The sequence below is a fragment of the Schistocerca serialis genome, chromosome 1 (assembly GCF_023864345.2).
Source record: "Schistocerca serialis cubense isolate TAMUIC-IGC-003099 chromosome 1, iqSchSeri2.2, whole genome shotgun sequence".
NCBI lineage: Eukaryota > Metazoa > Arthropoda > Insecta > Orthoptera > Acrididae > Schistocerca > Schistocerca serialis.
In genome coordinates, this window is record NC_064638.1 from 1,156,985,924 (window position 1) to 1,156,991,044 (window position 5,121).

The 5,121-nt window shown below is 41.8% G+C and overlaps 1 pseudogene; it reads left to right on the forward strand.

Annotated features, from left to right (window-relative positions):
* Positions 1-451: 451 nt before the first annotated feature.
* Positions 452-569, forward strand: LOC126429604 (5S ribosomal RNA; annotated as a pseudogene).
* Positions 570-5,121: the final 4,552 nt, after the last annotated feature.

Genomic DNA, 5,121 nt, shown 5'->3' on the forward strand with positions numbered 1-5,121 from the left:
TGACCTCAGATGTTAAGTCCCATAGCGCTCAGAGCCATTTGAACCATTTGAAGGTGGGGGGGGGGGGTAAAAAGGAAACGAAAGGGAGCAGGGAGCGGATCACTGCTGTCAGCTGATCAGGACATTACGCGGAATCAGTAGTGACTGGTGAAAATTGATACTGGACCGAGATTCGAATCCGGGACTCCTTGTCTGCTAGGCAGCTGCATTAACCACTATGCCATCCGGGACACAGTGTTATCGCGGCTGCGCAGACTATCTCGGCACGCCTCATGGCCGATCCACACTCCCATCGAGCACCACCTATCCACAGTCCCTGTCCATTTCCTCCATGCTCGCTACTTTAAGATTCCCGCAGGAGGTCAGACGTATTTGTGTATCCGCACCATAAAAGTCATATCAATTACCCATCTAGGACACTCAAATTATGAACCACGCATTCATGTAATTAGGCAACGGCCTTTCCGCAGTTGATACACCGGTTCCCGTCAGATCTCCGAAGTTAAGCGCTGTCGGGCGTGGCCGGCACTTGGATGGATGACCATCTGGGCTGCCATGCGTTGTTGCCATTTTTCGTGGTGCACTCAGCCTCTTGATGCCAACTGACGAGCTGCACGACCGCATAGTAGCGGCCCCGGTCAAAGAAAACCATCATAACGACCGGGAGAGCGGTGTGCTGACTACACGCCCCTGCTATCCACACCCTCAGCTGAGGATGACACGGCGGTCGGATGGTCCCGATGGTCCACCTGTGGCCTGAAGGCGGAGTGCTGCTGCTGCATTCCTATAATTAGGTTAATATCAGTTTCGATTTGATATCGAAACAGTGCATGGGTCAAATCAGTAGAACAGCAGCGCAATTCGTCATGGTTCGTTGTATAAATAGCGATCATATTAGGGTACACCATTCCACTCCACTGGCAGACGCCACAAGAGAGGTGCTGGGTATCAGAGAGAGAGAGAGAGAGAGAGAGAGAGAAACTTGAACATATATACCATGTGATATAGGTATATGTAGACCTTTAAACAGTAGATTGAAGTCGAAAAGCTCTTTACTATTTGGGGTCTATCCTGTTACAAAATGGTAAACGGTCAGACAACGTAAAAAGCAAAGTTATTCAGGAGAAATGTGTAGCTTGGAACTCCGTACTGCAAAACACCTGTTCTAAAGATGACCAACAAGAAGATTCGGAATGAAAATTTGAGTATGTAGCGTATCTGGCGTTTTATGGAACTTCCTGATTTATTAAATACCACAAACCCCCCACAACCGCGCAGGGTAGCCGCGCGGTCTTAGGCGTCTTGTAACGGTCAGCGCGGCTCCCCCCGTCGGAGGTTCGAGTCCTTCCTCTGGAATGGGTGTCTGTGTTATCCATATTGTAAGTTACTTTAAGTTAGATTAAGTAGTGTGTAAGCTTAGGGACCGATGACCTAAGCAGTTTGGTCCCATAAGATCTTAACACAAATTTAACCCCGCACACCCTGAGTCCTTAAAAATTGGAAATACCATGTATAAAACAGCTTCAAACGTCTGATTACTTCGCAAATGAGTTAATGAGTTATATTTCATATTAAGCAAATAAACCCTTTACGGCTAAAGAGGTAAAACCCTAACTATAATACACTAATGAAAAAGTTAAAACCAAAAGTATTAAGTTTACAAAAGGTTTGAAATTTTGTTTAACTTTTTTGGAAGTCGTTTAGTGCTCCCACGCTTCTGAATGCTTATGATGTCTATCTACTAAGCTGTATATCTTACAGTAACATACTTTTGCAGATAAATTCAGTGGTATACATGTTAACAGCCTGCAAAATATACAGTGAACTGAGTTGATAATAAAGAAGTAGGAAATTAAAACGTCATAACTGATGCTGACGTTTCACTACACGAACTTTCTTTCTTTCACTATTTTCTAGTGGGCGTGCGCGAGAAAATGTTCCTAAAAGGCTTAAAATTAGGTGTAAATTTTGTTGGAAGTCCTATGTGCTCTCATCCTGAAATACTATAAGGGGCAGTCAAACGCTTTCGAGGCAGAGTAAACTGTATATATTTCAAAAGAAGTTGCTGTAACTATTAATACACTTATCCCACCATGTGAGACACATGACCGTCAATGCATTCATCGAAAATTATTGCGGTTGCTTACGGTACTATGATTTTTGAGCGCCCGTAAGACCCCCCCCCCCCCCCAGTAGCAAATGTAAGGCCATGAATGTCCTTGAGGCCTCCAAAAAATATGGGACTCACACGGAAAGAGATCGGGCCTGTAGGCAAGATGTATAAGAGCTTCCCAGAGAATGTTCTCCAGTGTAGTGCAAACGACAGGTACACCATCTCCGTCAAAGTCATGATGACCGGTTCTTTGAATAAAATGGCTCGCTGCTCGTGGGCTTTCTGGAACACGGTGCGACAATGAACACATAGCAGTACGTGGACACTGTGCAAAAACTATACCGCGGCATCAAATCCAAACGCGCAGACATCTTGACGGACAGCGTCACTCTGTTTGTGGCAACGTTGTTTCGACTTCGTTGCAGACTTTCCGCTGGGAAGCCCTTACACATCCTCCATACAGCCCCGACCTCTTGAGGTGTAGCCTCGCATCGCTCCTGTCACTTGTTAGGACGATATCGTTATAGGCATGAGTCATCGACAGATGTCACCAGCTGACATGGACCTGAGTTACAGAGCTGCACGTAGTTGTACTAGTAGGCGGCAGGGGTCAGCAGTTGACGGACAGCGCTAGCAGTTGTAGTCAGAACAATGTTGTAAGGTTATGTGTGATTAATATTTAATGTATTTGCATAATTATAATTGTTTAATATGTGTGGTAATTAGCAGTGTGAGTGTTGTATGAGTGAAGAAGAACAGAAGTAAATGAAAATTGTTTTGTTTTTTCACGAAGTACCAGTTAAACTATACAGGGGATTTACTATAGTTAAATGTGCAGTCAGTTTATGGTACTAATAAATCGTGAGTAGAACACAAATTAATCGGTAATTTCAGAAGGAGTAATTTTATATTTGACACTTTTCTAAATTTATTTATTTAGCAATTGCCATGGAAATAAATGTTTTACTATGATTGGTTATTTAAGTAAATCGCGGGTTAGCGCGGGATAATACTGCAACCTGATTTGTTGTTTGTGATATCAGCCAATCAGAAAAAGGCAGGCTCGCGCCAATCTATGCTGGGAACAAAGCCTTTGGTGTCATCTAAGTCAGTCGGGGCTGAGGGTTCGAAAGCAGCTCCGACGAAAGTGCTATAAAATCGCGGAAAAATGCTAATTACGAGTTCGCGAAGTAGTACAAGGTGTATTTAAGTGAACGGTATAGTGGAAGTCGTGTGGAATTTCGGACGGAATATCAAAATTATTGCTTTTGACTGTTAGTTAAAACCGCGTGGCGTGTTGTGCGATCTAAGACTGGAACAGGTTTTACGTGTAGAGCAGAGTGCACAACATTTGAGCGAGCATTTTCATAACTAAACGATCCGGTGAACTCTATTAATTTCGGTAACGGGTGTAAATACCATAAACTGGCTACGTGTGAGATTGTGGTGTGCTTTGGAACTTTACATTGAGTGGCCATTTAGTACGGACTTGGCAGTATTAACTGTGATCTTTATCGTAAAAATACACCTGAAAATTTACATTGCCAAGTTAAAACTTTTATTTCAGTAGAGAACTACATCCCTTTTGCCGGACAATTCTATGTATGTTGCGACTTGCAGTAGACAGTAGTGGTCTAGTATTTTCTACTACAGCTTTTAGCTAGACAAATGAACATTGCTGGACACTGGCAGGGCGGTAAAAAGAAACCTGCCGCGCCGCACTCTCCCTACACGATTTCCATATTTCTCGAGGCCTGAGGAAAGACATTCGTGGCCTTCGATTTGGTCTGAGCGAAGAGATGCAGATATCTATGCAATCATGGTTTTTTAGACAAGCGCAAACATTTTTCCATGAAGCCATTGAACGATTTGTCTCACAGTGAGAAAAATGTATTAACAGTTAAGACGATTTCTTTGGAAACAATAAACAGTTTAGTTACACTTTTTCCATCTGCCTCTTTTTTCTTTGACCGTCCCGTATAGATGAGTGTAGTCTGGATAATTTGCACACCATGAGCTACGCTGCGTCAAGGAATGTACTCAGTTTGTAACTGTTTCTTATTGTGTCAGCACTTTAACGTAAGATTATAGCTCTTCATGAGTATATTGTGACAGTAATTTAAATTTCTGAATTCGGACATTAATTAACAACACTAAAAATCAAATTTTTGTTTGCCTCTAGGAGTCGCTGGATAGGCAACCTGCAACTAGGTACAATTTTAGCCCTTTACTGGTATAGACGTGTGCCGTAAAGGGGCTTCAACATTAAACCTTCACAGGCAGTCTTATCGGTTGGGGGTCACAAACTGCCTTCACAGCGCCTGTATTCCACATTCCAAACTTGACTGCAGGACGAAAGCACTGTGGTACAAGTCCAAGTAAGCACAAATTTGTAATACGTCAGGATATTTCATTCCAATAAAAAAAACCGAAACTGCAGCTCCACAATATACTATAGTTCAACCATTATGAAGAAGTGATTGCAATAATTATTAGCTGAAAAGAAAAGATAAGAGCGTACCAGAAAACAAATTTTAATTAGAGTGTCTTTTTCATGGGATTCGATCTAAGATGGCGAACATGGCCAAAAAAGATCCACAAACATAATGTAAATCAAAGAACCAAACCTAGCTGCAGTAATGTAATATATTTGATATTTTACCGACAGGCATCTTTCAGCTTAACTGCCATTACTAAGCGAACTGCGAGAATGACATTGGTAAAATAATCTACACGTAAATAGTGACTGTTTCATGTTTACATTTGCAACGCCTGCGTCTAGTTGGAAGTGATGACCACATTGCCTCTGTAGTAAATTTTTTCTGTCAATTAGTAGCAAGTATAATATTTGTTTGAACTTAAAAATCGTAAAAAGGTTTTGACAGATATTCTGACAGTACAATATTCTGACAATCCTTTACTACGATGCTATATGTTCAGAAAGTATATACACCTTACCAGAGATGATATTACATTTCGGTGCTTCTATTTTCGTTAAATTGTATTAT